Source organism: Dermochelys coriacea, chromosome 1 (assembly GCF_009764565.3).
Source record: "Dermochelys coriacea isolate rDerCor1 chromosome 1, rDerCor1.pri.v4, whole genome shotgun sequence".
NCBI classification, from domain to species: Eukaryota; Metazoa; Chordata; order Testudines; family Dermochelyidae; genus Dermochelys; species Dermochelys coriacea.
This window is the reverse complement of record NC_050068.2, coordinates 202,795,995-202,819,340: the sequence shown is the minus strand read 5'-3', so window position 1 is coordinate 202,819,340 and position 23,346 is coordinate 202,795,995. Positions and strand designations below refer to the sequence as shown.

The 23,346-nt window shown below is 45.4% G+C and overlaps 1 protein-coding gene and 1 long non-coding RNA gene across 3 annotated transcripts in view; both read left to right on the top strand.

Moving 5' to 3' along the window:
- Window positions 1-23,346, top strand: part of LOC119843404 (limbic system associated membrane protein) — a 1,338,056-nt gene that overhangs the window by 770,425 nt on the left and 544,285 nt on the right. The gene's annotated exons all lie outside the window — the stretch shown is intronic.
- The window catches only part of LOC122459601, a 29,265-nt gene continuing 21,499 nt past the window's right edge, over window positions 15,581-23,346 (top strand). The window contains exon 1 of the long non-coding RNA XR_006280411.1: window positions 15,581-16,085. This is a non-coding gene — a long non-coding RNA (uncharacterized LOC122459601). The remainder of the gene's footprint in view (window positions 16,086-23,346) is intronic.

Sequence of the window (23,346 nt, the reverse complement as noted above, 5' to 3'; positions counted from 1 at the left end):
AGTAGAAGAAATAAAGATAGGAAGGGTTACAGGCATACAAAAGTTAAAATATGCTTTTAAGTCTAAAACCTGATTTAACAAACTAGACTCTCTTGTTCAAAAGAAGTGTTTCTTACCACGCCTCTTTTCCAGCAAGGCTGTCCAGACACTCTGGCCAGGGCCTTTCCCAGATCTCAAAGTGCTCAGTTCCTTTGTGACTTCAGGTGAAGGATGGTTTCCTGTCCTGGCTTATATCTTCCAAAGTTCAATGACCTGGCTTCAAGAGGTAGGAAGCCCTCTTGGGGTTCAGCTTGCTATGTCCACCAGGGAGCTGATGTCATGTTAATTTTTGCAGTCTCCTCTCCCCCCATTGTGACAGTTAGAACATAAGAACATAAGAATGGCCATACTGGGTCAGACCAAAGGTCCATCTAACCCGGTATCCTGTCTTCCAACAGTTAAGGGGCTATTTCCCCCCACTCGCTAGTTTGGCTTTGTTTACCTTTTATGTAAGTACCTTCATTGTCTCTGCCTAACAATCAGGCTGGTCAGACAAGCAAATACACATTCCGCTGTCTAATGTCCGCTGTGCTTACGCATTGCTTGCAAACTCATTTTAAGAACATAATTCTAGCACATACTTATAACTCTTTGTATACACCCCGCTCCTTTATCATACAAGACTATTAATGATCAGTGAGTTATTAGTTTTCCAATGATATATTACATGCCATGCCACCTTTTGGGTATATTTCGTGACAACAGGGTATTAGGTGTAGTGAGCATGCCAAGCCTGACAAGAGTTGCTGACACAGAGTAGTGAATCACCAATGGGCCTCTGTGTCACAAGGGTAACATGGTGAAGATGGTAGGTGAGGAAGATTATTTTAGCAGTTGTGTTGCAAGTGCTATGGGTGTCAGTGAGGCCAGAGAGGCAATAATTTATAGTATATGGAAAGGAACAAGGATCAGGGGATGAATGAGTGTGTCAGCTGTCAGGATAGCAAGGAGCACTCAGATCTTAGATGCGTTGTGGGGTTGTGTTTGTCCCTTTCAGAGGATCATGGCCTGGGGCAGAGAAACTCAGGGCATGTCTCCACAGCAAAAGCTGTGCACAGGTTAGCCAACCTGAGTTAACTTGCATCCAGCTAGCATGGATAACAGCAACAATGGAGATCTTAATTCCTCACCAGGAACAGGTTGAGGGGAAGCCTGAAACTAGACCACCACCCCCCGCAGGGGAGTGTCTGCCTGGTGCCATGATGATATACTGATGTCTGACTGAACTTTAACAAACCTTGTCTGCAAATTTTGAACCAAAAAAATTACCATTTTCTCACATCCTTACACATATCCACTCCCCAAAGGCTTTTGTATTTCTCCTGAGTCCCATAAAATCAGTTTAAGGAAAAGGACAGGGCACTATAAAAGCTATTCCAATAAAGACATCTAACTGCAATGAAGACAAACCCTCACAAATTAAACAAATAAATCTCCATAAGTACAATACCGGAGAATGATGAACAATCTGACAGGCAGCTAACACCCTGGCAGTCTGAAGACACAATCTGAGACACAGGCAATGCAGCTCAGCATATCAAAGTGACAGGGAGGCAGAGTACTCTGAAAGTTGTAGTAAGATAATTAACATTGCTTTCCTCACAGCTCCTTAGAAATTCTTCTGCTTTTAATTATGGATCTGTTTGTCCTGTTTCCATTTCTTTCTGGGAAGTAGGGACCAGCACTACTGTGGAGAAAGTGAAACAGTGACAGGCATATCTATGCAATGTATTTTCAAATTAGTTTCCATATGGATACAGATGTATATAGTGCATAAATAAAATGTAGTATTAGTATTTGTTTATTATCGAAGTAGCATCTAGGTAACCCAATCAGGGTCTCATTGTTCTAGATGTTGTACATACATGCAATAAAAAAATAACAGCCTCTGCCCCAAAGAGCTTAAAATCTTATCATATGATGAGAGAAAACTGATGAATATAACAGACAATTGGAGGGGAGGAGGAGGAGAAGGCGACAGTGAAACAATCAAGACTGGTACAATAGAAGCAGCTGTCTCCGCTCACTAGCTGCCTCGGGATTAAATAGCACACCTCTAATATATATATATAGAGAGAGAGAGGGAGAGAGCGAGCAATGTGATGTGCATATTATACAGTGCTGATACTTAGAGAGAGATTGAGAGTTTGATTCTATAAGTATATACATATATAGTATTATTAAGCCTGCGAGTCTGTCATGGAGGCCATGCCCCTGCCCCGTCCCTTCTCTGAGGTACCGCCCCACTTGCTCTCCCCCACTTCGCTCACTTCCTTATTTTCACCTGGCTGTGGCAGGGAGTTGGTCTGTGAGGGAGCTAGGGGTGGGCACTCTGGGGTGGGGCCAGAGATGTGGGGTTTGGAGTGCGGGGGGGCTCCTGGCTGGGGGGTGGGATTTTGAGTGTAGTAGGGGGCTCTGGGCTGGGGCACAGGATTGGAGTACAGGAGGGGTTCAGGGATCCAGCTGGGGGTGGGGGCTCTGGGTGTGGCCAAAGATGTGGGGTTTGGAGTGCAGGAGGGGGCTCGGGGGTGGGGCCAACAGATTTGGAGTGTGGGAGAGGGCTCCGGTCTGGGGCAGGGGGTTGGGGTGCAGGGGGCTCCGGGCTGGAATAGGGGTGCAGGCTCTGTGAGGGAATTTGGGTGCAAGAGGGGGCTCAGGGCTGGGGCAGAGGGTTGGGGTGCGGGAGCAGGTGAGGAGTGCGGACCCTGGGTGGTGCTTACCTCAGGCGGCTCCCGGAAGCGGTGACATGTCCCTGGGCTTCTAGGTGGAGGCATGGCCAGATGGCTCCACGCTCCCCCTGCCTGCAGGTACTGCCCCAGCAGCTCCCAGTGGCTGTGGTTCCTGGCCAATGGGAGCTGCGGAGCCGGTGTTCAGGGCGGGGGCAGCATGTGGAGCCTCTGTGGCCGCCCCTATGCATAGGAGCCAGAGGGAGATGCTAACCATTTCACGGAGCCATGCGGAGCCATGCAGGCATCCTGCCTGCCCAGCTGCAGGCAGCCAAATGGACTTTCAATAGCCCAGTCAGTAGTGCTGACTGAAGCCACTAGGGTCCCTTTTCGACCAGTTGTTCCGGTCGAAAACCACATGCCCGGCAACCCTAGCTGCCACCCCCCACTCTGAGCAGCAGCGGGACCCCAGGCTGCCCCCCCAAATAGCAGAGGAGGCCCCGGGCTGCCTTCTCCGAGCAGCAGCAGTGCCCTGCCCACCTGCTAGCAGGAACAGCAGCGCTCTGGTGTCCCCCAGAGCACTTAAGATTTAGTCAGGGGTATTTATAGTACAAGTCAGGGACAGGTCACAGGCCATGAATTTTTGTTTATTGCCTGTGACCTGTCCATGACTTTTACAAAAAATACCCATGACTAAAATGTAGCCTTAAGTATTATCATTGTCAAGTATATTTTATAGTAAATATATTTACTTATAATAAATGAGGTAGTTATTTGCCTCCTTAAAATAGTATAACCAATCTCTGCAGTTTTCCTTTAATTACCTTGCATCATTGCATCTCTGTTCTGTGACTCCTCAAAAGAGGATGCAATAAGATTCCTTGCTTGCAAGCAAAATAGGAAACTGCATTGAGTTTAGTGCATTCCATTACCATTCAACCAAAACCCTTACAGTGGGGACCCCAGCAGTCATGACAGACAGATTTGCAGAGCAGCTACAAGCTCGGGAGTAGAGGGCTTTTCCCAGGTCTCCGCGTTCATTTGTATTTCATTTCCTTGCATTGTTCCTTGCATAAGTAATGTGGTAGAAGGGGAAAAGTGAAGCCCTGTATGCTAGCTCAGATAGTTTACAGTGTCCATTTCATCGTGTTTTGCTTGTTGGTGCATGAATGCTTAGGGATTTGCGTTGTTTGTCCGAGGAAACCCAGCCCCCGCTGGATGGCTTGACTGATTACACAAATATAGAGCTTGACCTTTTTATGTGCCAAACACCAGCATCTCCTGTTGACTTCAGGGAGGGACTTGCAGCTGCTCTCTCAGGGCCTTGGCCCATATTGTTCATGCTTCAGGAATGTCCAGCCAAAGATTATAAGAGTAAAGGTTCTTTTGCGCTTGGGCTCGCTGAATACTGTTATTCCGCCCCTTACAATCACACCGCTATTGGCCCCAGAATCTTGTGCATCCAAAAGAGGATCATGTCAGTTGCACTGAGACTTCCTTTGATTCTCTGAACTAGCTGGCTGCATCATTAGGTGACTGGATCATTGAGATGAGACTGGGAACGAGAGTGTTTTCTGTTGCTCTCCTGGCTTGCCTGGCAAAAACACCTTGTAAATTTCTACATATAAAAATGTAAAACCCCTGACCCTGTATATCTCATTCACAGGAACAGAGCAAAGACTCTGTGGAGGGTGAGGCATTTTGGTAATTGACGCTGGCTTGTGGGCACTGGTTTTCAGGGGGGAGAGAGAACTGCAATTCTTATTTGGTTTTGGAGGGATACAACCAATGTCACTAAACACTAACGTGTGCAGCTGTCTTTATTTATTTATTTATTTTGAATGGAAGATATAGCATTAGGGGCACTGGAGGTTTCAGAGGATTGGAAATAGAACATGGAACTACTCACTTTTAGGTCCCCAGATCAAATCCAATCATTAGTGACTGAAAATTTTTATCATCTCAAAGCTTTTCAGTGGTCCCAGTCCAGTTCATGTTTGCATCCACATAACAGAAGCCACCTGCACCCTTTGGATTGTTTGCTCCATCCACTCATTGCATCTTGTCTGAAAGAATTTTGGGGTAGGGTTTGTTTTGTACTCTGTGTTTGTACAGGTGCCTCTGGGTGCTACTGTAATACCAATAACCGATCACAACCATGTTGGTAGCCTCAGCAGAGAAGCCAAGGATTACATGAACCATGGAGACAGAACTCTTAGCAATGGTCCCTCCAGAATCAGATTGATGCACATTGGTGAGCAGTGTGAGGGGAGATGCTTATGCTATGCCTGTATTGTGCTTATTTCATGCATAAGAACAGGAGTCAGTCTCCCCCATTTGGGCCAAATGGATAAATTATATCCATGGCAAAGCCTACGGGAAACTTCACACATTTCATAATTTTATTAAGATGATGTTAAAACAAAAAGAAAACGGTACAGAGTTTAAGCATAGAAGTTTCTGGTTATCAGGGAATAACGTACAGATTATCAAGGTGCGAAGTTTGGTTTAGGATCGGGTGTCGTAAGGAATACATAATCTGCAATATCCCTGATTGGGGGTAAAACAACAACAAGGAGGAAGGGAACGCAAACCAAAATAGGAAAAGAACAGGTTAGAGAATATTTAGATAAGTTAGATGTATTCAGGTCAATAGGGCCTGATGAAATTCATCCTAGGATACTTAAGGAACTAGCTGAAGCAATTTTGGAACCATTAGCAATTATCTTGGAGAACTCATGGGGGATGGGTTAGGTCCCAGAGGACTGGAGAAAGGCAAACATTGTACCTATCTTTAAGAAAAGAAGTACAAAGAGGAGTTACAGACCAGTCAGCCTAATTTTGATACCTGGAAAGATGCTGTAACAAAGTATTAAATAATCAGTTTCTAAACACCTAGGTGATAGTAGGGTTATAAGCATACCAAGAACAAATCATGCCAAACCAACCTAATTTTCTCCTTTGACAGGGTCACTGGCCTAGTGGATAAGGGGGAACCAATAGATGTGATATATATTGATTTTTGGTGCGGCTTTTGACACAGTCCCACATGACATTCTCATAAGCAAACTAGATAAGTGTGGTCTAGATGAAATTACTATAAGATGGGTGTGGTGGGTTCCTCCCGGGGTGCCACCTCAAACTGGGGTACTACTGAGTCCCCTGACCCATCAGCCTGGGCTCCCTTTCACACTATACTGCTGTGACAAGCAACAAAGCCTTCAAGCCTGCACTTTCACCAGCATACATACAGGTAGTTGCACACACAGCTCCAGTTACAAGCAGGCTCTCTGACCAGCCCCTGCATGGGAAAGCTACTTCCAGATCCTTAGGCATGCACGCCCTCTGGAGTATAAACCCAAAATTATACAGGGAACTGTACAGCATAAATTCATAAAACTGGCCCCTTCTCTCAATGTGGAGAGGAACATGCAACAGCCTTTTGCCCCTGAGTTATGATTCCCACACAGTGGTTTAGATAAAACAAAAACAAATCTATTAACTACAAAAGATAGATTTTAAGTGATTATAAGTGATAGCAAACAGACCAAAGCAGATTACCTAGCAAATAAACAAAAAAACACAAACTAAACTTAATATACTAAATAGATTGTATATGAATAGCATTTTCTCACCCTAGGAGATGACACAAGCAGGATGCAGATTCTTAGGGGGCAAGCTACCCTTGCTTTACAGCTTGGAATTCTCAGATGTTTCATTCACAGGTTAAAAATCCCTTTAGTCCGGGTCTAGCACGTCCTCCAATTCAGTCTTTGTTCCTCAGTGTTTCAAGGACTCTTCTTGTGAGAGGAGCGAAGAACACCAGATGATGTCACTCCCCACCTTATATAGCTTTTGCATATGGTGGGAACCCTTTGTTTCAAAGCTTGGTTCTGTGGAAAAGACTGGTCTGTGGAAAAACACTGACATCCCAAGATGGAGTCTAGAGACATGTGGGCATATCACATGTCTTTGTAGAGTCATAGCAGCCATTACTCGGAGGCTGTCTGTAGTGTTCTCAGGAAGGCTCCCTTGGTGGGAGATAAACTTCTCCTAAGGCCTACTGTTTTTTCCTAATGGCTCATTGCCCCAAATAGGCCCTTCTCCACCAGCTATCTAGACTGAAAGCATCTTGTCTAGCGGGCATTACCCAGGTGTAACTACATTTGAAATACAGATACATAGTTAATATTCATAACTTCAGATACAAAAACCATACATGCATACAAATAGGATAATCATATTCAACAAATCATTACCTTTTCAATGACATCTCACATGACTTACCTTGCATAAACTACATTATAATTATGTCATAATCATATAATAATATCATTGTGAAGAATATGGGGTGCAGTGTCAGAGTGGGTGCGCAACTGGTTGAAAGACTGAACTCAAAAACAGTTCACTGTCAAACCTGGAGGTCATATTTAGTGGGATCACATAGGGGTCAGTCCTGGGCCTGGTATTATTCAATATTTTCTTTAATACTTGGAAAACGAAGTGGAGAGTATACTTATAACATTTGTGAGTTACACGAAGTTGGGTGGGGTTGCAAGCACTCTGGAGGACAGGATTGGTCTGAAATCAATAAGATGACATTTCATAAATACAAGTGCAAAGTACTTCACTTAGGAAGAAAAAATAAACTGCATAACTATAAAATGAGGGATAACTGGCTAGGGGGTAGTACTGCTGAAAAGGGATCTGGGGGTTATAGTGGGTCACAGATTGTATATGAGTCAACAGTGTGATGCAGTTGCGAAAAAGGCTAATTTCATTCTGGGTGTATTAGCAAGTGTATCCTCTGTAAGACACAGGAGGTAATTGTCTCGCTCTGCCCAGCACTTGTGAGGCCTGAGCCGAAGTAGCGTATCCAGTTCTGGGCACCACACTTTAGGACAGATATAGCAAATTGGAGAGAGTCCAGAAGAGAGCAACAAAAGTGATACAAGGTTTAGAAAACCTGACCCATGAGAAAAGGTTAAAAAAACTGGGCATGTTCAGTCTTGAGAATAGAAGACTGAGGGGGAACCCGATAACAGTCTTCACATACATTATGGGCTGCTATAAAGAGGACAGGGATCAGTTGTTCTCCATGGCCAGTGAAGGTAGGACAAGAAGTAATGGGCTTAATCTGCAGCAAGGGAGATTTAGGAGAGATGTTAGGAAACCTGTTCTAACTGTAAGGGTAGTTAAGCTCTAAAATAGTATTTCAAGGGATGCTATCATCATTTGAGGTTTTTAAGAAACATAGGTCAGAGATGGTCTAGGTTTACTTGCTCCTGCCTCAGTGCAGAGGGCTGGACTTGATGATTTCTTGAGATCCTTTCCAGCCCTATATTTCTATGATTCTGTGGTTCCCATTTAGCTCTCATCATGAATTCAAACAGAAATAATAGCACAAACAAATTAAAACCCCCCAACCACTCAATTTCTCCCATTCGAAGCCCAGAAAGGAGAAGAAAATGCTCCTTCATTTTGCTCTCCCCCTTCTTTTCCCTCTCTCCTTTCTATTTGAAATTTAGTGTTAAATAACTTTCTGCCCATTCTCCTCCCCTCTCACAAATCTTGCCTCTCTGTGGAGCTTTGGTTTTAAATACACACACATATATATGCAATTAAATGCCGGCTTTGACTTTTCGCCTGGGAAACTGGAGGGATAAGGTGAGCTAAGCTTTTAATTACAAGTACCCATTCTGGGAGGTAGGGAATTCGAGCCGACGGCAGATGCTGCAGCACTGCTTAATCCCATTTTACAGGGAAGGGAGAAAAAAGCCCCATGACTCTGCCTGTGAAAAGATTGACCTAATGTACAGGAAATTATTCTTTCTTTCTGCTTTTCTCTCCTCTCCCCCCTTTTCTTTCTTGCAAAATGGTTACAAGGCATTAAATCCCGAGGATATGATTATTGCTGTTATTAAGGTGAAATTGTAATATGCAGCCTTGAGCCCTAGGACTCAAGCGATCAGGCCGTGGTATTGGCCCGTTTTCCTTTTTATTACAAACATAACAAGTCAGATGCATCCCTGGTGTTAGTCTATTGACTGCATTGGAGTTCCATCAGGGATGCATTTGACCTGCTATATTTTTTCTCCCTAAAAACAAAAGACGTTATTTTTTTCTACTTTGAAGGAAGAGGTGAGCAGCGTACGAGTTTGGAGTGTACGTACTTCCAGATGAACAGAATTGGGGTTGGGGAGGTTGCCATCCTTTGTGCAAAGAATACAAGGTGCATTTATGCCCTGCAGTGTAGGGCTGCTAACTTGGTCTCCAGTTTTTCAGAACGTGATGGTCACATGTTTTCTGTTACGCACTGGAAGCAGAGAGAGCGCCATGGCCCAGTGGTCAGAACAGGATCCTGGGATCCTGGAACCCTAAAGTCTAATCTTGTCTCTGTTACTGATTTCCTCTATGGCTGTGGGCAAATCATCAGTGAACCTCTTAGTGCCTCAGTTTCCCCATCTTTAAAATGGGAATGAGACTGACCCACCTTGCAAGTAGGAATTTTTTCAGACTTTTATCAACTTATGCTTGTAAAGTGTTTTGAAGAGGAAAAATTATGATCAGGAAATGAGAGCACATCATCTGCTGATGTGGATGCCACATCCTAATGCCTGAAAGTGCCACTTCCAAGAACCAGCAAGTTGCATTGGTCTCTGGTGCAATTCCATTCACTTTAATGGTCTTACACCAGGGATTAGTTTGGCCTGTTGTTTCCAGGATTTTTAGCTAAACTTTAGGATCCTGTTAAGCTGGTGCAAAGAGTCCACAGGGCAGGTGTAAGGTCAGCCCAGGGAATTCCCCCAGTGCAGAGGTTCCTTGCACCACCTGCTTAGCAACCTCAAGCAGAGAGTGGGTATTGGGGCAGGATCGAGGTGGAGTTGGGGTGGGCCAGAGGAGGAAGAGTGGGGATAAAATGGGGTGGGATGGGATAGGCCTGCACCTCAGCAATTTTGCATCCGTGCAAAGTCCTATGAGGCAGTGGTTCTCAAACTAGGGCTGCTGCTTGTTCAGGGAAAGCCCCTGGTGGGCCGGGCCAGTTTGTTTACCTGCCGCGTCCGCAGGTTCGGCTGATCGCAGCTCCCACTGGCCGCGGTTCACCGCTCCAGGCCAATGGGGGCTGCGGGAAGTGGTGCAGGGCAAGGAATGTGCTGGCCGCCCTTCCTGCAGCCCCCATTGGCCTGGAGCAGTGAACTGCGGCCAGTGGGAGCCGCGATCGGCTGAACCTGTGGACACGGCAGGTAAACAAACTCGCCCGACCTGCCAGGGGCTTTCCCTGAACAAGCGGCAGCCCTAGTTTGAGAACCACTGCTATAGGGGCCATTATCATCATCATCATCATCATGTTCCCATTACACCTCTGGCGTTTAGGGCAGCGATTAAGCTCCTCCACTCCTGTCTATTTCTGGCAAGTCTTTCAGTCGTTCCCCAGCTGTGCCCCAGGTTTTTCAGCTCAGCTTCCACCTTTGTGGGGCCATTGTGGCAGGGGCATAAGAACGTACAGCAGCCTTAAAGGCTGCCCTCCTCTGCACTGGGTACCATGCTAGCTCCACAGCTGCTGAACAGAAGCACAGGATATGTAAATTAGGTCCCTGTGGCGGTGCATCCAGCTGCCCCTTAGTTCGGAGGAGGCTTGCAGGGAAAGTGGAAGTGTTCACAGGCATTAGTGGTATTTCAACACTTGGTCCTTTGTGTATTGCTGAGTATCCAAAAACCAACTAAGCAGCGTGTGCTTTCCCCCATTTAGGACTTTGGGATGTGGACCAGGGCCATTGACTCATTGGGTAGATTGAGGACCCTGAGTGTGACATTGGGCCTTCCTGATTTGCATCACCAACTGTAGACTGCGTAGAGTAGTTCTGGCAGGCAAGACCTCGACCACTGCACACTGCTGCCTGAGGGGGTGCAAGCTTTGCCTTGGGGAGGGCCACCTGGGGCATCTACCTGTTCATAAGTTGCTTGAGCAATGACGGATGTGAGGAATAGTTTCAGTCCAGCTCTGCCTGTGTTTTATGGCAGGAACTCAGCTACTCAAGCTTCTTTTGACACCCCCCACACACAACCATTGGGGGCCAATTATTCCATCTGGTGCACACTGGACACAAAGGATGAGAGTCACAGCTAATCCTCCCCTAAAGAATGAAAATTATGACAAAAAAGATGGCATGGGACATCATGCTCACAGAATGGGCACAGCAAGAGGGGACATAGTACTGTGCCCTGGGCAGGGCTGTTTTTTGGGTGTGCTGTGGAGATCATGGATGCAAACTTCTTAAAAGGAGGCATGGTCAGGGCCAAATCTCATCATGGTTTACTCCTCTCCAAAAGCAGTGTGAAGATGAGAACTAAGAAAGGGAACAAGTTGGTCAGTGCAACAGTACGGTTGTCTCGCCTGTATTTTCTTTCATGCTTCAAGCAGAGATGAGCTAACACCAGAATTTCAAATCAGAATCTGCTCAGGTTTGAATCCCTGCAGCTGAACCAGCTCCTATTATTTTACTTCTGGGTCAGATCCCAGTTAGCCCTTTCTAGCAGTTAACTGCCATAGACTGTGACATCTGGGCAGAATAATAACCATGCCCTTTACGTAGCCTGCTGTTAACTAGAGGACCATCTCTCTTACCGATATGGAAAAAATATATAAATTGCATTCCTGCCTCAGGAATTTCCTCCATAACCCGTCATGACACCTCTTATTAATTTTCATAATGCCGTTTCACCAGGTGGACCTCAGCTGACCACCGTATCCTAAGGTTCCCTGCTATTAACAGTCAAATAACCCATGCAAACCCAATAGCTTCATACAGATTGACAGAATAGTTTGGCCATGATACCCTGGTTCTCTTCTCCAAAGATACCACTCATGCTGGAGTTTCACTCCTCAGCTCTTCGGGGCACAAGCCTTAAATGTTCCTCGTCTATCTGCCATTTGAAAATTATTTACCTCCGAAATAAGGAATTGTGTAAGTGTGGGTATAGTAAGAGTTATTTATCCTACAGAAAGGATGGTCTGGTGACTAGGGTAATAGCCTGGGAGGTAATAGCAGGAGACCGGAATGCAGTTCCATGCTCTATCACTGACTTCCTTTGTGATCTTAGGAAAGTCACTTACGAATAGATTCACAAATGTGCTTAGGTCCCTAAATCCCAATTTTAGGCTCCACTGCGATTCGCAAAACTCCCCACGAACCCTGTGGGCTCCTAAACTCACTTGGCACTTGTGTTTTTGCAGTGAAAAGTTCCCTAGATGCCTATGTTCCTGCCTCTAGGCATGCACAGTGCTGCCTCCCTCTAGGCGAGTGGTTCTCAACCTTTCCCCACTACTGTACACCTTTCAGGAGTCTGAGTCCCACCTCCAAGGGCTGAAGCATATAACTTAGCTTCACGGAGTTCCCTGTGGTGTGGGGCCCCGAGCAAATGCCCTGCTTGCCACTTCCCAATGCCAGCCCTGCAAATGTGACCCCCCAAAAACCCATCCTGTGACCCTTCCCTGGGAAGTCAGGACCCCCAGGTTAAGAAACACTGATCTAGATGAGTTGACGTATCCCACTGGAAGACCTCTGGGTACTCCACCTAGGGGTATCCGTACCCCGGTTGAGAACCATTGCTCTAGGTTCCCATCTCCTGCCTAAGCTCCAGAGCAATTCATGAATTAGGGGAAGACAAGCATTCAGCCACCTAATTTATATGTAGTGCCTGATCTGGCAGGATGCCTAAAAGCACACCTACTGGATCGGGCCCCTCAGGTCACACAAAATCGCCAGAGATGAAAGGAACCACTCTCACAACTTTTAGTCCAGTGCTTAGGGCACTCACCTGGTATGTGGGAGATCCCTAGTTAAATTTCCCACTACACTCAAGGGAGAGAAGGGATTTGCTACCTATCAGGTGAGTGCCCCAGCCACTGGACTATGGGATTGTCCTTCAGTCACTCCTGTTCAAGCTGTTGCACTCTGGTTAAATAACTAAAGAGCCATTTGGGCCAGAGAGAGGGAGAGAACAACCATAAGAATGATTCTATAGCCTGGTGGTTCGAGCATTCACGTCTCCCTGCTCCAATGACTTGTTAAGTGGAACAGCTTCAACAGCAAAGACTGAGGGAGTCCTCACATCAGAATATCCTGTATCTCAGTGGTTAGGGCAACCTTCTAAGATAGTGGTGGGCAGCCTGTGGCCTGTCAGGGTAGTCTGCTGGCAGGCTGCAAGACAACGTTTATGTTGACCGTCCGCAGGCACTGCCACCCGCAGGGATGTTTTGGCCACCGCTTCCCACAGCTCCCATTGGCTGGGAACGGTGAACCACAGCCACTAGGAGGTGCGGGCGGCCGTGCCTGCAGACAGTCAATGTAAACACTGTCTCGCGGCCTGCCAGCGGATTACCCTGACGGGCTGCAGGTTGCCCACTACTGTTCTAAGAGGTGTTCAAATCCCTTCTCCTCATCATGGGAGGCAGGGCAAGGAGTTGAATTCACAGTGCAAGTGAATGATGTAAGCACTGGGTTAAAAGTTTATGAGGGAGGTCCTCCTCCAGCAGCATCACAACACCTAGGTACCTTTGTGAATCTGGGCCTTAGTGTCTCTATGTCTCTGTTCCCCATCTATCAAATGGGAATAATATCACTTCCCTGCCTCACTGGGGTGCGGTGAGGGTAAATGTGTTGAAGACTGTAAGGCATTGAGGCCCAGATCCACAAAAGTATTTCTATGGGAGTTAGGGGCCTAAATATCTTTGTGGAGTTGGGCCTCAGATACGCTAATAATGGGGGCCATCTAAGTACCATAGCTAGAGAGAATCACACAGTATTTTAAGTACCCTGCATGCGTGCTTTTTTGTGTCCCTAATTTTGGGCCTTTCTGGCACATTGCATCCCACATTTGGACTTTGACAGGCTGAGAGGTATGTTCTAGGGCAAGGACCTAGTTGGCTCTTTGGCTTTCCAGGAAAGGGCTTTTTAACTGAAAGGCAAAAACCAATATGAACCATGTGACTCGGTCTCATTTGATACATGAGCATGCGCCTTCATGGTGAGGAAGGCAAGGCCGGGGGCAGTGGGGCTTGAGGTGGAGTTCTGGGTTGGTCTCTCCCTTTAATCCTGCCCAGGTGGCTGGCTCTTGGTGGTGCTGCTGCTCTGAGCTCCTGTGCAGTAGGGTCCCTTCTGGCCACTACCCAGAGCTGGTCCTTATCTCACCAATGCCGCAGGAGCCTTATCTGCTCCCAGCTCACCTAGCAGCATCTCATCTCACATCCCCTCTTCTACTCTCCTTTAGGACCCCTCTCCATCTCACTCAGTGGCTCCTCTTCACAACTCCACACCATTCCCCTAAAGCAGCAGCTCCTCTATGGGGCTCTAGGCCCCAACCCACAAGCTTGTTAGCATAAGGGAAAAGTATGGATTGGCTGTACCTGGCAGCATGGGCATGGTGGCGTGGGGGTGTGTGTGTTTGTGTGTGTGTGTGTGTGTGTGAGAGAGAGAGAGAGAGAGAGAGAGAGAGAGAAGGGAATGAAAAGAGTATAGGGAAGGGCAGAGACAAGAAGGAGGCCAGCATTGTAGGGTGCTACTTTTAAAGCTTGCAGCACCCTTGCCTGTGAGATGGAGTGTGAGAGGTGAGGTTAACTGAGCAGCTGCTACATCAAGAGGTCATGGCTGAGGAAAAACATTTATTAAAGGCAATTGTGATCAAATATTCATTAACTCTCTCTCTCCCCCTCCTTCTCCATCCCACTCCACTCTTCTCCCCTCTCTCTCTCTCCACTGGAAGAGACTTCACTATAAAGAGAGAGAGTGAGGGAACCAGCAGCACTTAAATGCTTATTTGTGTTGTCATTTCTATGCATTTTATAAGGGCTCTTATGAAACAGATTTTTTCTCAAGAGGTGCATATTTTCGGAGATGGAGTGGGAGAGCGCTGCTGATTGCCGAAAACTAACCCTATCCACATTCAATACATTTGTTAAATTGTAAATTATAATAAAAGCAAGATGTTATAAATGTTCCTCTTTCTAAATACTAATGATGCCTGACTTACTTGTGTGTGTGTGTGTATGTATATATATATATATATATATATATATATATATATAAATAAAACCATCAGGCCAAAACTCCCCTCTTGACAATCCCCATTGCTTTCACATATATCATTTCTAAGAGGATTGCCAGAGCCAAAGCATTTGGGACTAGAATTATAGCAGAGATTAGTAGGATTCTATTCCAAGAATATCTTTATGGTGATCACTTGTCACTTGTCATTACAAATAAATCCTATTGGTCTTCTTTTCTCGGTCTCATCCTTGGTTTACTTACACTTGAGAAATCATTCTCTTCCTCCCCTCTGCTCTTCTAGCAAGTGAAATTCAGGTTACTCATCTCACTGACTGCTGGTTTACTCTGACTCAACACAAGCTCCAGCCCCTGCACCCCAGAAAAAAAAAATCTAGGAGCTCTTGTGTTTGTGTAGCTACTTTGCTAAATACATGTTCTTATTTGTTTTATTAGGATAATGTAGGTGGGGTGGGGGGTTACCTAAGATAGCAGTGTGTAGGTACAGTGATCAAGTGGGTTATTCCCTAGCTATCCCACTGTTACATGCAAGGCTCTAGTGGGTAGACAGACACCATTTATTTATTTTACATAATGAGAGCCGGTCTCTGCCCCACAAAATTTACAATCCAAGTAGTCAAAACAGACAAAGGATGAGAAGACAAAGGCACAGAGAAACAAAGTGATACATTCCGGGTCTCACACCAATGCAAGTGGCACAGCTGGTAATAGAAGCCAACTATCCACTGAGCCATGGTGCCTCTCTGTTCTAGCACCATAAAAAGAGCTTTAGGCAGTTTCCCCTAAACAGCCTTTTGATAGAGGCTGGTGGGCACTGCCTCACCCTGCCACAGGCCCACACTGTTTATCTGGACCCTGAGGGGGTCAGGCACCTGGCCTAACCTATGATAGGCTCTGCTTAGGAGAACCAGCCAACCAGCCAACCCAATCACATGCAAGTGATTAATTGACTAAGTGGCAGGACAGCAGTTATTTATCTAAGGAACACCTGGGTCTCATAAAGGGTTATGAGGGTTTAGTCAAATTCTAGGAGAGAGAGAAAGAAAATAAATAAATAAATAAAAAAGGTCCTCAGGAAAAGGACTTCTTATGGGAGGGGTGAGAGATCTCACTAGGAAAAGGAATCTAGCAAAGGTATTCCTAGAGAAAAGAGGTTCTTGAAGGGGAGCTATGAGGGACAAGCCTTTAGGGAGGGACTTTTCCAGACAGGGGGTCCAGATTACAGAATAATTATACATTGCTCCAGAGAAGAGCTGCACCAGTTTGACCTCTGCCAGGACCCTAAGTCCAGGGAATGAATGTTCTTCAGTTGAAGGTAAGAGGCCTGATTTGGGGAGCCTTGAGTCGTGGGAGCCTTACTAGTGAGATGCCTGGATGGACTCAGATGGGGGCAAACAGATTAAGATTAACTTGACCCTTTTAGCTAGGGTGCTGATCCAAAGGCTTGCTTATGTACCATGAGGAGGCACTGTTCACTATGTAAAAGCCCACTAGGGGAAACTGAGGTAGGGGCACATCCATTGTTCTGCACTGGGCTGCCAGGGTATATGAGGGGTGATACGCTGGCCTTGACTGAAGGGCGGGGGGACTGTAGGGGCTCACCCTAACAGGGCCAAACTCAACTGTTATACTCTTGTACCCCTATTGAAAGCAATGGGTTTGTGCTCCAGAGAGCAAGTGAAGGGTGCTAGAAACAGGATTGTAGTGGTTTATGTCAGATAATGTATGTGTATATAGGGGCTTATCAATGAATATCTTTGGATAGAGTTAGGGTTGTACAAATTCACTTACAGACAGGTGTAGTTTTCCCACGCTCTTTAGAAGAGCGATAGTGTTAATAGTTGAACAACAGCCTGTTTGGGTTACCATATTTTTTTAAATGTTTATTAATATGTGATGTTTATTGGCAATGGAGAATTCCTTATTTCTATTTATCATTACTCATTCATTTATATTACAGTAGCAGCCATTGGCCTCAGTTGAGATCAGAACCCCATTATGGTAGGCACTGGGAGAGAGAGACTTCCTGCCTTGAAGAGCTCACTGTCTAAACCGGCTATTGGTCGAGAGGGAAACAGAATGAGGAGTGAAGTGGCTTGGCCAAGGTTGCAGAGCTGGGAGCTGTACCCAGACCTCCTGACTCCCAACCCAGTGCCTTATCTACTGCCTATCATGCAGTGCTCTATGAAGCACCCATTAAGGCTTCCATGCAGAGCAAGAATAATGTCACACATTAATGACACTTAATGGAAGCCTTTAAACCCAGCAATCCTTCCACAGCTCAAGGAGGCTATTCATGTAACATGGTACCCACACGTGGCATGCTCAGCATGTGTCTGAGTCCAGAACAGACTTTACTGTCTCAGCCCAGTTTTCTTGCTTTATCAGTCCAAGTGGGTTTTATTTGCCCTTTCCACGTGGCAGAAAATGAGGAGCTCTGGCTCAGCAGCTTGTTTTGCTGTAACATATTGGCCATGTTGCACAAGGTACCAGGGGAATCTTTCCCAGCTGTGGCAGCTAAAAAATTAAGGGGTTTGATGGCCTCTCATCTCCCTTTTTTCTGAGTTAAAAGCAGTCTGCCAGAAAGGGACCAAACCTCTGGGGAATTCACTGTTGCTTTCAGTGGGATAATTAAAGAACAGAAAAACCGGAACAGACAGAATCCCCCTTTTAAGGTGCAAATGAAGTATGCTGTGAGTAAGGTGTTTGGAGTGAGTTTCCCTTCTGTTTGAGAACAAAGGTGGGGGAAACACACACCAGTGCAAAACAATATTCCAAGCTAATGGTCATTGCATTGCTGCTGTGTGCCTTTGAATTTGCACTAGTAGTTAGTGTACATATCTAGCAACTGGTTCATTTTTTCTTTAAGGAGCTTGCAACTATTGTAGTGGTCAAGACTGGTGCACTGGCTGTGGGTAACTCATAGTGACTCCAGGCCTAGCCTCTCCCAGCAGAGGACCCTGTAAGCATTGGGGCAGGAGTGCTGGCTCTGAGGGGAAGCTCCCCATTCCTCCATTGCTAGGGCCAAATTCTCTGCTTGTGTCTATTAAATTGCAGTTCCATTTAAGTCAATGGAGCTATACCAATTTACACCAGCAGAGAGCTAATCTGTTTTCTCCCAGCAGGCAGCACCATAAAGAAGAGTGCAGGAGTGCTGGTTTGTAGGTGCCTACAGCTGCTGGTGTCCTAGCCTCTCAGCAGGAGGCACTGTATAGAATGATGCAGGAGAGCTGGCTTGAGTGGGGGATGAAACAGCCATGAGTGATTATTGCAGGGTACCTTTCTGGCTGTTTGAGTGAACACAGTGGGAAAACAACTGTAAATGTACTTCCTAAAGGGTGGAATACTGTTTTGTTCCCTGGAAGCAGACTTGAACTGAGTCAAGAGACGATCACACCCCAGTGAGGCTGTCTTATCTCCCAGTCTGACTCCCATTCCAACTTGTGCTGGTTTTCCTTTCTCAGCTTGCTTTGAAAGTTTTATTCTGCAGTGGGATTTGTCACTCCCCCTAGTTATGTTTGTGTTGTGTGGCACACCACCCCAATTAGATTAGATTTAACTATATACAGTATCTATGTTCTTATGCTGCATAAGTCCACATGATATGTGAGCACTTTCCTGTGGATTTGCTAATATTTCAGAATGTGTAGTCTTTTCTTGCCACCTGTTCATTCCATTTTTTCTGTGATCACAGTGATTCCACTAGGACCAATTCTACCAAATCGGAGACATCCCTGTGTCCTGAAGCCCCTTTCTTATCCTAGCTAAATGTCATCACTTGTGAGTCAGTTGGGCCAAACTGTGCATGATCTTGATTGATTTTTCCCATGAGACAAATACCAAGAGGTGTCTACCCAAGGGGCCTTGAGCCTTCAAAGAGTGCTCACAGTGCATAAAGTTAAGCCAGTAATTGAGCCTCTGAAGGATCCTGGCCTTAGTCTTTATTTTTACAAATGTACTAGTATTAAATATAGATGAATGTTTCAAGGATGCATTTTTTCTTCAGGGAAGGCTGTTTACATCATCAGTATTATGGTAAAGCTTGTTCCCTCAGGGGTCTAGAAGGCAAAGAATACAATATCCCTTTCACTTTCTCTCTCCCCTACCTCATCCCTCCCTGCCATCCTGTGCCAGATAATATTGCAGTGACTTCTCCTAAGTGATAAAGCCCTCAAATGCACAACACAAACTCTAGCATTATAAATCTTAGCAATTTGTCCCTTTAAATATTAGCCTTGTCTGTGTCCCATATCCCCTTGCCCTTTGTGCACCCACTGATGTGTATCCCTCCAGAACTTAGTGGCAAATTGTTCATAGGGGAACAGCAACATAAGAAGCGGTCACAAGGGGGAGAGGAAAGAGAGGAGTGGCAGCCATTATACCTCTGATGTTAGAATTCTGTCAACCTGTGCACTTTTCAGTGGTACCATCTTGTCACTTCAAATTAAAATTTCCCTCCAATATTATTCTGGATCAATGGTGCAAATTAAATCACGTAACTTGAGATTGTCACCCATCTTGTTGATGGCTTTATTTTTGGAGATGAAGTTCCCTTGCAGTGGAAGTGAACCAACCAGTGGCTGAGCTGTAGGAATAAGATCATTTCTGAAGATATTATGTTATGTCTAGTGGGCAGAAGCAACAGGAAAATACTAAACCATGTTAGACGAGTGTTGGAATTAGGAATGCATTCAACTTTTTGTGTACTCAAATAGTAAGGGGTTAAAACCTTCATAAATATGTATGAACCCCAGTGGTTATCAGTGTAACACAATATAAAAGCTGAATCCTGGCCTGCATGCCTTGGTGGGGAGGGGGAAATGCCAGGATAAGAACCACTGGTGGTGGTGAGGATGAGAACTGACACTTCAGGTTTTTCTGCAAGGCATATGTTTGTAATGTGTATACCATGTATTCTGTATTTATCAGATTGCACTCTGCATTGTTTGGTTGGCTAATACAAGTAGCTATTATAGGAAAAAGCACTATGTAGTCTCTATTGTGAGCAGGCGGGGGGTCCCCCTTCCATTAATAATCTCTCTACTGTAGTAGTCTTGGGGACTGTCGCTGAATGCTTACAGATTAAAGTAAGTGTAAACCCTCACCTTGGAGTGGGTAATTGGTTAAAGCAGTGATACTCGGACCTCAGTGGTTCAGGAGCCAAATTAGCCATCAGTATTACCCAAAAGAGCCACAGTAGTGTTAGTTTGTTCTTTCATTTGAGATAGTACTATATATTCATATTTAAACAGCATGACAAGGGAAATATTTAGTGTGTGTAACATAATGTATATTCTCTCAGCAAAATGACTAACCAAATATTTTATCAACTAACTACAATTGGTTAATAACATAGTAAAAGCATCTTGTTTGGTTAATAATTAAATCACATTAATATCATGTGCTTCAAAGAGCTGTAGGAGACACGTTAAAGAGTCACGAGCCTCAGTCTGAGTATCACTGGGTTAAAGTAGACCCTAACTATAGATAAGACTATAATACATAAACATGTTGGTCCATCTGTTAGTAATCATTTGCAAAAGCTGGAGATGAGTTACTGCAGCTGTTCCAGCAAAATTACATATTTTAGCATCATAGAGTTTTAGGGCCAGCAGGGACCACCTTTAGTTTGATCTCATGTGCATTACAGGCTGCCACCGCCACCACCCACACCCACACACGACACTCAACAATGAGACCCAAGTGTTCCAGCCCACACGAGACTAGACTGTTATGTGTCACAGGCAAAGAATAAGCAGGGGTGAGGTGCATCAGTTTTCAAGGCCCCTGCAATGGCAGGGAAATGATACAGTGAGATACCCAGGTAATCCTAGCAAGTGACCTGCACCAAGGCATGCTTCAGAAGAAAGTGAATCCTCTCCTCCTCTTTCCTCCCCCGCCCCCCCGTGGTCCCTGCCATTTTGACCAGGTGACAATTCTTTCCTGGCACCACATATGGCAATCAGTTACAGCCTGTGAGCAAGAGCCATCCAGCCAAGCACCTGAGAGTACTCTGTTCTACCTCAGAGCCCTGTCTCACCCACCCGGTCCAATGTCCCTTCTCCAGCCATGGCTGTGCCTCATCCTTCAGAGGAAGGTGATCAAGGAGGGGAAAAAACCCAGAATACTAGGGAGGAAATCTCTTCTTGACCCCTGCAGGTTGGGTCTCTTAATCATGAGCTTTTAGAAACATGACAAAAGCCAGAAGTGAACCCCAGGGCTGGTGAGCCACGCCCCTCTATTATCACAAGTAACCTTGTCATACAATTGCACTCATGAATTTATTTAATTCTCGCAAAACTAAGTTGTTTGCCCCCATAACTCCTATAGAGAGTCTGTTTCAGAGCCTCACCACTCTGATGGTTAGAAATCTTCTTTTGATTTCCAGCCTGAATTTGTTCATGGCCAGTTTATGTCCATTTGTTCTATTGCCAATATTGTCCTTGAGCTTAAATAGCTCTTCACCCTCTTTGATATTTGCCCCTCTAATGTATGTATTTTATCACTTAAGATGCAAAATGCATGTGTCATGATGTCATGTGATGGTGTGCTTGCAGCTATTCCAATCCCAGCCCCCTGATCTGTAGGAAATAGTGTGAGAACAGCAGCTGTGGGGAGCTGTATTCCCAGTCACTCTATAGGTGTGGTGTAGGAACAGTAACTGTGGAAAGGCTTAGAGCTTCTCCGTTTATAACTCTGTTCACAATGTCTCTGCAGGAGGTACGTGACCACAGGCTGTGATGAGCTTTGTTACTCTAGTCTCTGCCTCTTCCAGCAGGAGTCACTATTGAGCATGGTGTTAGAAATAATAGCTGGCTATTTTAGCATCTCCAGTTCCCTTCCAGTGTCTCCTAGCCATCAGCAGACACAGTTTGTGCAGGTCAGCAAATATACAGCAACCCTGTTTGTTAATGGGGCTGAGGGAGAATAAATGAGCTGGAATACTGCTATGGATTATTCATCACAGCAGGAACTTGAACCTCTGTGGTGTTTGCAGTCTGTGGTGCCTCTGTAATCAATTCCATCACCAAAGCCAGTGCATCACTTTAGCATGGCAAAAGCCCTTCTCCTTGTGCTATTGAAATGGGGGAGGGGGGAAACTAATCAACTCACCTTTGGGTTGCTATGTTTGTGACAGATTTTGCAGTTCATTGGCAGGAGTACTTTGTTTCTTTAGGACTCTTATTTTGGCTCTGGGATTAGGTGGCTTGTTTTTGTTCATTTGTTTCCCCTGCACCCCGCATTTCCTTCCTTAGCTCCAGTGAGCAGATATGAGATTTGAATTCCCGCCCCCCCCAGCACCGTCAAAGAAAATGTAACATCTCCTGGAGAAGGGAAGCATCGGGGGAGGAGGCAGAAGAGCTCAGAACAGGGGAGAAGAGATAAGAGCTAAAGAGTGATTGAGGAGAGTGAATTACTGATAGCCATTCTCTCTGTCTCAGGCACCTCAACTCTGCTGTATCCTTCAGTTTCTCACACATTCTCTCTCTCTCTCTCTCTCTCCTCTCAGATGTACACAGGCTGTGTCACCCAGTGTTATTCATTCTCTCTTGCAAACACATGCACACAGTGTCACACAAACTTTGTCTCAGATTCCCCCTACCTTCTTCTCCTTACCCTCCCAAGTCATTCATTCTTTCTGTCACACACAAGCAGGGGAGATGCAAAAATGCTAAGATTAAAATGGTAGTGGCAGTAAATAAGAGGAAAGGCAGGATGGATTCACACAGACTCCAAACACTGGGTAAGCGACATATTTTTTGAAACTTCAACGTAATGAAAACTAATAGGGAATGGGATTGCTCTTCCATTTCTGCATTGGTCCTGGTTTAATTTTCAAGCTCCCACTTCATATCTTTTACAGAAACACAGCTCCCCTACTATGATGATCACACTTCAAATTAACTTTCCCTCTTATCTGGCTCTCTAATAGCTACTTTGCTGCATGGTCCAAGGGATAGAAGGTCGGGGGCGGGGCAGTAGGTTTATGCTATCTGAGTCTCTTGGATTCTGCACTGCACTGGAGTGGTTTGTGTGGCCCTTATTTACTTATTACCACTTTCCCCAGTGCTGCCAATAGGCTGCTCCACAGCATAGAGTTGCCATACTGCCAAGTGTTCCGGCCACTGCCCTGCCCGCCGGAAAGTGCGGCTGTGAGGAACTCACGGCAGTGTGACCGTCTCTGGAGGGGTGGCTGGCTGATTTTTTTAAGTGTATAAGCAGCACAATTAACTATTTCTTTATAGAAATGAGTCATGGCTTTTTTTTTTCTTTCAGAAATAGCTTCTCATTTTGGATGCCTGAGTCTCTGGATGCTGATCTAAGGCTTGGGTGTGGGGTTTTTTTCCCCTTCTTCAGAGGGGTTGCCCAGCTCTAATTCATGAGTGTGCAGCCCCTCTGAAAATGAGTGTCAATTAGGTCCCTAAAACCTGCAGTATCCAAAACTAGAGCTCTTTGAAAACTTAGGCTGGAAGCAATCTACTGTTGTCCATTTAGGCCCATCTAACCTTTTTGATCTTTCTTTTGCTCTCTTCCTGTCTTTGTCACTCCCATGTTTTGTTATTATGGAGATTCAA